The sequence below is a fragment of the Littorina saxatilis genome, linkage group LG2 (genome assembly GCF_037325665.1).
Source record: "Littorina saxatilis isolate snail1 linkage group LG2, US_GU_Lsax_2.0, whole genome shotgun sequence".
Taxonomy (NCBI): Eukaryota; Metazoa; Mollusca; class Gastropoda; order Littorinimorpha; family Littorinidae; genus Littorina; species Littorina saxatilis.
This window is the reverse complement of record NC_090246.1, coordinates 103,012,553-103,022,220: the sequence shown is the minus strand read 5'-3', so window position 1 is coordinate 103,022,220 and position 9,668 is coordinate 103,012,553. Positions and strand designations below refer to the sequence as shown.

The 9,668-nt window shown below is 43.8% G+C and overlaps 1 long non-coding RNA gene across 1 annotated transcript; it reads right to left on the bottom strand.

Moving 5' to 3' along the window:
- Window positions 1-210: 210 nt before the first annotated feature.
- On the bottom strand, window positions 211-2,220 carry LOC138960398 (uncharacterized). The gene is made up of 2 exons (XR_011453964.1): window positions 1,459-2,220; window positions 211-722 (listed from the first exon to the last, which is right to left on the bottom strand). It is a non-coding gene; the product is annotated as an uncharacterized lncRNA (long non-coding RNA).
- Window positions 2,221-9,668: the final 7,448 nt, after the last annotated feature.

The window sequence follows — 9,668 nt, the reverse complement described above, 5'->3', positions numbered from 1 at the left end:
CCGGTCACCCCCAGGTACTAGCTAAATCACGGTATCGGGTCCATCTGGTAGGTCTGACTAGTAATTTTCTAATCTGCTAAAAGTCGCGGTGCCGGTTGTCATGAAGTGGATTGTAGTGCAAATAAAGGAGTTACTTTTATGTATACGTGTTCTGCCCTATCTAATTACACTGACTCTTCACTCTTCACACTACACACTTCAAACACAGAATTTGGGAGGATACAGACTTATTATTTCCTCACACATTACAACACACTTCTTCATCTCAAAACATCAATACCAATCAACTTCTCGACCACACAGTTCACACAATCTCATCACAATCACCCCATACATGTGATTAATGATATAAAGATACTATTTCAATAATAAATTACTGCACAAGGTAAGGTGTTGACAGACACTCACGAGTTCGTATCACGGATCACTGCATGTCGTCATTTACACATCCTTGTGCCGCTGAATCCACGTAGATGATGATTTCCCAGAAACTCTCCTTATAGATGCTAACATGCACCTTTCACGTTTCTCCCCGAGAAACATTTTCGCCGTTAGCGAAAAGAACCGTCGTCTCTACGACCGGTAACGATGGAGACTCCTCCGTCCAGCCCGGCATCTGCGCCGATGTGGTCTCTTTCGCCACTATCCTTCTGCGCTCTCCCGTGTAAGGTCCGCCCCTCGTACACCCTCGTACACTCCATGGAAACTCCTCATGGAAACTCCTAAAGAATTAACCCAAGTCTTAAAGCCATATGTACTCGATGACTATACACGCTAATTGCTTTACCAACAGCTGGAGACATGCTAAATTAAGTTCCCTGCAAGATATTGTGGTCTAGGACCCCTTAAATGTTGAGATATTTGAATTTTTATTTTGATCTAGATCGTCCTATTTATAGATTTGCCAACAGAGGGAACGTTGACGCAAGGGAAATAACTCCGCGTCTTTGTTGACATCCTCACTTTTTCAGAGGCTAGAACAAGCTGTAATGCATGTATATGGTCCGCGCATGGCGACATATCGTCATTACATGGTCTTATGGTGCGTTTGACATCGATTATGGGCAAACTACACTTTGTAAACACGGGAGCGCGTACATATGCCTTTAATACAACATTCTCTTAAACCATCTCCTCTTCCTAAACAGTCATGTATCATCTCTCTCGTTCATTCTACATTCACATTCCGTCCACAGTCAATATCCAAACTATACTTAATCTATAAATCACTTTATCCACTAATGACACTACCATACATAGCATCACTGTCTTAAACATATCATAAATGCTTAACATTTATGTTCAAGAATTTCCCAACAAAAACCATAAATAATACAATCACAACAAGAATTCTCTTAAAACTTCACACTAGAATTTAGTGCACTTTGTATACACTAACATTTATATTCCAGCTATGTATTCAAGCTTCAATAATATACAACATAGTAAATCATTTACCTTAAGAGACCCGTCTCTTGAAAGAGTGCTTGTTCCCTGAACAAGATCGACACACGCTTACAACCTTCCTGGTTGAAAATCTTAGGCGCTGTAAATGTTCCCAGTTCATAGCCAGCTATATTTCTCAAACTTGTAAACGCAACTCATGTCAAGCTAAAGCTATTTTCTCGTGCAACACACGAAACCCGTGATAACGCTTCTCCTGTCCCCTACGCATTCGCAATTCTTCTTCTTCTTCTTGGCGTTCGCAGAGGTTACACAATCAGTCCAGCACTGGTGATAAATGTTGTCGTTTTCTCCAACTCCTGTCGACTGCCGTATAGTTTGGTCTGCAAGGGAGTTGGTGACGGCCACACTTCTTTTCGTTCCTCATCTAGTAAGGGACATCGCTGTAAGATGTGTTCCGCTGTTTGGTCCTCTTGACCGCAGGCACAGGTTGGTGATGGCGCCAGCTTGAACTTTCGGTTCATGTGAGCATTGAGCCTGTTGTGGCCAGTACGCAGCCTGATGAGGTTGACTTGCTGCTCTCTGGACATTGTGTGGTAGTCATCTCTGTTTGTCCTTGGCCTCATCAATGCCTTGATGATTTTCTTCTGCTCACTAAAGCTGACACTGTTTTCAGGTTGGTCTTCCACGGCTCCTTCTTTTGCCAGCTCATCTGCCCTTTCATTTCCTGGTATCCCACAGTGTGCTGGTATCCACTGGAGGACAACTCTTCTGGTTTGTCTGACCATCTGTAATGCTTTGGCCAGCTGTGGGAGTTTGTCGTTCTCTAGGGCCTGAAGGACTGAAAAGGCGTCCGAGAGGAAGACAACTTGGTAGCAAGGGTCTGCGGAGTCCTGAACGAAGGAGGCGGCCTGCATGAGAGCTTCTGCTTCTGCTTTATAGGCATTCGCAATTCAATCTTTAGGGAAGTTAAAATCACGACGTGTTTCACATCACAAATATCCTACTCACATCTTTGTGACACACGTGAAGTCTTGCGCCGCGCGGCTGTCACGGCCGGAAGGACTGAAATGGCGTACTGCGCCACAGGGCATCTACACGTCTCGCTGATCGGTCAAATACCATGTCGGTGATCATGATAGCGCTAGCCATTGTTCAAACCCATATTTCTTCACAAGTACGAATTGTCCTTTTCAGTCGCCACAGAACGCTGCCACTCTCATTACACAAACCAGTCAAACCTAGTCCCAAACACGGTAGATTATGGGAAAGAAAATAAGTAATTATCATCATTCTTGTTCAAAAGCAAAAAAGATTTTTTTCCGAAAATAATTTGGTGGATGTTGAGTATGTCAGGCCAGTGTGGTAGTGGGAAGGAGGTTGGTTTGAATATGTGAAATATTCTTATAGTTGACTGGATTGATACAGGTCACATAGTATAGATCAAGTTTGTGTCAATCAGTTGGTCAGTATAAAGTTCTCTTGAACATTATTTTATGAATGTGGAACAGCTTTTATTTCCAAAAAAAATCTTGTCGCAGGTAGAGCAAGAAAAAGGCTTCTTTCCCTCGTGCCCATTGATATGCGATTGAAAGGAGTACTTGGCCATGAACTCCTTGTCACAATACCGGCATGTGTACCTCGAGCCCATTGATATGCGATTGAAAGGAGTACTTGGCCATCAACTCCTTGTCACAATACGGGCATGTGTACCTCGAGCCCATTGATATGCGATTGAAAGGAGTACTTGGCCATGAACTCCTTGTCACAATACGGGCATGTGTACCTCGAGCCCATTGATATGCGATTGAAAGGAGTACTTGGCCATGAACTCCTTGTCACAATACGGGCATGTGTACCTCGAGCCCATTGATATGCGATTGAAAGGAGTACTTGGCCATGAACTCCTTGTCACAATACCGGCATGTGTACCTCGAGCCCATTGATATGCGATTGAAAGGAGTACTTGGCCATCAACTCCTTGTCACAATACGGGCATGTGTACCTCGAGCCCATTGATATGCGATTGAAAGGAGTACTTGGCCATGAACTCCTTGTCACAATACCGGCATGTGTACCTCGAGCCCATTGATATGCTATTGAAAGGAGTACTTGGCCATGAACTCCTTGTCACAATACGGGCATGTGTACCTCGAGCCCATTGATATGCTATTGAAAGGAGTACTTGGCCATGAACTCCTTGTCACAATACGGGCATGTGTACCACGAGCCCATTGATATGCTATTGAAAGGAGTACTTGGCCATGAACTCCTTGTCACAATACCGGCATGTGTACCTCGAGCCCATTGATATGCGATTGAAAGGAGTACTTGGCCATCAACTCCTTGTCACAATACGGGCATGTGTACCTCGAGCCCATTGATATGCGATTGAAAGGAGTACTTGGCCATGAACTCCTTGTCACAATACCGGCATGTGTACCTCGAGCCCATTGATATGCTATTGAAAGGAGTACTTGGCCATGAACTCCTTGTCACAATACGGGCATGTGTACCTCGAGCCACCGCCAATCTTGTGATAATGACGCTCATGTTCTACCAGGGCCCTATTTCTGGCATACATCTTGCCGCAGGTGTTGCACAGATGTGATTTTTTTGTGGGGGTGGAAGTGGCCAATGGTTGTCCTGGTAGTACCTCCTCTTGCTGCTCCTCGTCACCGACCTCCTGGGACATAGAGGTTGACGCCAAGGGTTTCACTGGGTCGACTTTTTCTACTTCCTCCTGATCCCCACCGGCTTCCACCACCACTTCATGACACCACCACTTCATGACACCACCACTTCATGACTGATTTCATGAATGCTGTCGAGAGTCGCAAATGAAAGACTGTCCATCTGTAAAAAGCACAACCTCGCATACCGTGAATATTTTGTTACATAATTCTATTGACTGCCATAGTATGGGCCCCCAAACAAATGTTCGGCCACAAGGAAGCCTCTACAACAATGTTTTCAATGTAATAGCCTTAAAGACTATAAATGGAGGGCAGTCTCTATGATCTGAAAAAGCACTTTGACCTTAGCATTTCTGCACTTTGACCTTAGCATTTCTGCAATTTACAGACATGTGCACTTTGATCTTAGCAAAAACTGGGACCCCACACACGATTTTGTTTTCATGCGATCAAGGACCTCCACATTCTTGTTTTTGTTCATAATACAAAGATGGGTAGCTGGTAACTTCCCGGAATGACTGATTTAGAGTGTACAATAGATCGAGGGAATGCACAAAAAGCTGCCTGAAAGAATTGCACTTTGACCTTAGCATGGGTGCACTTTGACCTTAGCATGCGATTCGAATTTTTCATAGACGTTTCTTGCTAAACCAAAGAACTGACCATAGTAGGAATGAAGGAGGGATAAGCTAGCATCGTAAGAAACATAATCTAATTGATAGTAGTTATGAATGACTGGTATATATTGAATACTAAGTGAAAATCCTACCTTCCAGCCCGCCAACACTTCGACTCGAGGGCCCGTATCGTACCACGTGACCGCACTTATGCTCATCTTCAGGTCCTCTTTGTTCACCATGTTCCACTTGGTTTTGTATTACATGTATGTTATGTTATATTGCTGATTTTTCTGTACTTATGTATCTTGTATGTGTCAATAGGCTCTGTGCTTTAATGACAATAAATTCTGATTCTGATTCTGATTCTGATTCTGGAGTTTACCATAAAAAAAGTATACTGAACTTGCCTTTGCTTCCTTCTACGGTGTGGTTCAGAAAGATTGTTATACTATGTACTCACATGTATTGAGTGATTGCAATATCACTGTGTCAACTGTGCGTTCGTGAGTGGTGATTGGTATTGATGTGAAGAATTGTATTGTTATTTGTGAGGAAATAATAAGTCTGGATCCTCCCAGATTCTGTGTGTGAAGTGTGTAGTGCGAAGAGTGAAAGAGTCAGTTTAACTAGATAGGGCAGAGCACGTAGTAATAGAAAATAACTTCTTTATTCGCATATTCCACTTCATGACACAGTGTTAGAAGTGTTATATTATATTCATAAATTGTTGAATAAAACGCTGTTTAAACCAAATGTTAGCAGTAATAGCATATACCTATATTAGTCTAAAGATAGGTCCCTGGTAATAGTAATAGCAGCAGGAGTAGTAATTGCAGTGCGTGGTACTGGTAGTGGAAATAATAGCAGTGGTAATAGCACTCACACCAAAAGCGACCAACTACTACTACAGTATCACTTATCCCCGCCATCTCCTTTAATCGCCTTTTTTTTTTTTTTACCGCAAGTTTTTGTTACAAGTCAATGTTCCTGCTCTATCTTGTGTGTGTAATGCAATCAGCCTTGTGTCAGTTTAACAAGGATTTACGAGGCAGCGTGCCATATAAAGCTGCCAATGCATCGATCTGCCTGTCTGCCTCGGCCCCCACAATTAAAGCGGCCTTGAATCTGTAAATATTGGTTTACTTACGACATTGTGCATACAAGCTACTTGCCGTTCAAAGCTCGATTAAGTGTGCGATATGTCAGTGTATTCTGTATGTGTGCTTGTGGGAGTTTGGGGGGGAGAGTGTGTTTGCGCGTGTGTGTGTTGTGTAAGGGAGTGTGTGTGTGTGTGTGTGTGTGTGTGTCACAGTGTGTGTGTATGTGTGTGTGTGACAGTGTGTGAATGTGTGTGTGTGTGTCACAGTGTGTGTGTCACAGTGTGTGTGTGTCTGTCTGTGTGTCTGTGTGTTTCTGTGTCTGTGTGTGTCAGTGTGTGTCTGTGTGTGTCAGTGTGTGTGTGTGTCTGTCTGTGTGTCTGTGTGTGTCAGTGTGTTTCTGTGTCTGTGTGTGTCACAGTGTGTGTGTGTGTCTGTCTGTGTGTTTCTGTGTCTGTGTGTGTCAGTGTGTTTCTGTGTCTGTGTGTGTCAGTGTGTTTCTGTGTCTGTCTGTGTGTCTGTGTGTTTCTGTGTCTGTGTGTGTCAGTGTGTGTGTGTGTCTGTCTGTGTGTCTGTGTGTTTCTGTGTGTGTCTCTGTGTCTGTGTGTGTTTCTGTGTCTGTGTGTTTCTGTGTCTGTGTGTGTCAGTGTGTTTCTGTGTCTGTGTGTGTCAGTGTGTCTCTGTGTCTGTGTGTGTCAGTGTGTCTCTGTGTCTGTGTGTGTTTCTGTGTCTGTGTGTGTCAGTGTGTTTCTGTGTCTGTGTGTGTCAGTGTGTTTCTGTGTCTGTGTGTGTCAGTGTGTCTCTGTGTCTGTGTGTGTCAGTGTGTCTCTGTGTCTGTGTGTGTTTCTGTATCAGTGTGTTTCTGTGTCTGTGTGTGTCAGTGTGTTTCTGTGTCTGTGTGTGTCAGTGTGTCTCTGTGTCTGTGTGTGTTTCTGTATCAGTGTGTTTCTGTGTGTGTCAGTGTGTCTCTGTGTCTGTGTGTGTTTCTGTGTCAGTGTGTTTCTGTGTCTGTGTGTGTCAGTGTGTTTCTGTGTCTGTGTGTGTCAGTGTGTTTCTGTGTCTGTGTGTGTCAGTGTGTCTCTGTGTCTGTGTGTGTCAGTGTGTCTCTGTGTCTCTGTGTCTGTGTGTGTTTCTGTGTCAGTGTGTTTCTGTGTCTGTGTGTGTCAGTGTGTTTCTGTGTCTGTGTGTGTCAGTGTGTCTCTGTGTCTGTGTGTGTCAGTGTGTCTCTGTGTCTGTGTGTGTTTCTGTATCAGTGTGTTTCTGTGTCTGTGTGTGTCAGTGTGTTTCTGTGTCTGTGTGTGTCAGTGTGTCTCTGTGTCTGTGTGTGTCAGTGTGTCTCTGTGTCTGTGTGTGTTTCTGTGTCAGTGTGTTTCTGTGTCTGTGTGTGTCAGTGTGTTTCTGTGTCTGTGTGTGTCAGTGTGTTTCTGTGTCTGTGTGTGTTTCTGTGTCAGTGTGTTTCTGTGTCTGTGTGTGTCAGTGTGTTTCTGTGTCTGTGTGTGTCAGTGTGTTTCTGTGTCTGTGTGTGTCAGTGTGTTTCTGTGTCTGTGTGTGTCAGTGTGTCTCTGTGTCTGTGTGTGTCAGTGTGTCTCTGTGTCTGTGTGTGTTTCTGTATCAGTGTGTTTCTGTGTCTGTGTGTGTCAGTGTGTTTCTGTGTCTGTGTGTGTCAGTGTGTCTCTGTGTCTGTGTGTGTCAGTGTGTCTCTGTGTCTGTGTGTGTTTCTGTGTCAGTGTGTTTCTGTGTCTGTGTGTGTCTCTGTGTCTGTGTGTGTCAGTGTGTCTCTGTGTCTGTGTGTGTTTCTGTGTCAGTGTGTTTCTGTGTCTGTGTGTGTCAGTGTGTTTCTGTGTCTGTGTGTGTCTCTGTGTCTGTGTGTGTCAGTGTGTCTCTGTGTCTGTGTGTGTTTCTGTGTCAGTGTGTTTCTGTGTCTGTGTGTGTCAGTGTGTTTCTGTGTCTGTGTGTGTCAGTGTGTTTCTGTGTCTGTGTGTGTCAGTGTGTCTCTGTGTCTGTGTGTGTTTCTGTGTCTGTGTGTTTCTGTGTCTGTGTGTGTCAGTGTGTTTCTGTGTCTGTGTGTGTCAGTGTGTCTCTGTGTCTGTGTGTGTCAGTGTGTCTCTGTGTCTGTGTGTGTCAGTGTGTCTCTGTGTCTGTGTGTGTTTCTGTGTCAGTGTGTTTCTGTGTCTGTGTGTGTCAGTGTGTTTCTGTGTCTGTGTGTGTCAGTGTGTTTCTGTGTCTGTGTGTGTCAGTGTGTTTCTGTGTCTGTGTGTGTCAGTGTGTCTCTGTGTCTGTGTGTGTTTCTGTGTCTGTGTGTTTTGTGAAGCTGCATTGTAGTGGAAACCTTTGTCAACGTGAGTAGCTGTTCTGAGTCACGGCGACCATTTACTGTTCTTTGAATATAAGATAAGCTTAAACTAATTTAACGGTTCAATTTACATACTTTGAAATGCAATAGATGTGTAGTGCTGACCAACTTTCTGTTGCCGTTTTTGGGCTTTCTGGTCTACATTACGTATGTTGCCTGTGTAGTAGAATCCGCCATGAAATCATTGCTTAGAGCCGACCATCACCCACCCCGCGAGGGAATTATTCACAATTAATATCGTTTTAATAAAGAGAGAGAAAAAAAACCCAGATGGTTGCAAGTTTATCTGATTTAAGCCTATTAGCTATATCTATTAGAGAGAGATGCAAAGTGCAAAAGCAAACAAGCCAATATGTAATAAATGGATTTGCATACACACACACACACACACACACACACACACACACACACACACACACACACACGCCTGCACTGACGCACGCACACACACACACACACACACACACACACTACACACGCACACACTCTCACAGACCGTCACATACACATACAAACGCACGCATGCACATACATACACACACTGACGCGGACACGCATACACTCTCACGCATTTACGCACACACACCTACACACGCACGCATGCACACACACACACACATATACTCACGCTCACAGTGACTCGCACACACTGCTCGCACACACATACACATACACACACACACACACACACACACACACACGAGCGCGTACGCGCACACACCACCACCAACGCTACCACCGCCACCACCACCACAATCAAATGTCCAGGCCGTACCACCAAGTCACACGCTCTTAGAAATCAACCATAACATTTGACTGCTGTCATCATGTCTATTTTGTCATATATTCCTCGTGACAACAATCTTTTCTTGTGCGTGACCACAGTCACATAACTCATTATTGCTTGTTCAACGTCCCCATTCCGCGGATAGATCTCTTTAAATCAAGTTTAGCTTAGGCCTATTCTGGCAGCATTTTGTGGAATTCTCTCCCGGAATCAGTTCGAGTCCCAACAAGTCTCAATACTTTCAAAAAACACCTCTCATTACATTTAATGTCAAATTACGAAAAGTCACAGTGATGGAAGACTTCGTTCCGATTATTTTCATATTGATCATATCTGTCCATAAAGCATCAGTGTTTCATAACGCAAGAATGTATGTAGGCCCTATAGCCTACAACGTGTATATATAGGCCTAGTCCTGTGAATAGGTTTTCTGCCTTTTTATTTGTTTATTTTTTACTGTCATGCTTATCTTTTGTAATTGTTTTACGTTTGTATATATATGTATTTAAGATTAGAATAGTCCCTCTCTGGGCGAGGGCTGGTTGAAAAGAAGCTCGTTTATAATGCTTATGCCACAACCCTCGTAAAATAAAATTTGATTTGATTTGATTTGATTTGTTCAGTCTCCGGGGAAAATCTTCTACTGATGCTGAATATAGTCCCCGTTGGCATGGCTGTTAATGAAATGTGTTGTGTCTGGTAGTAGACATA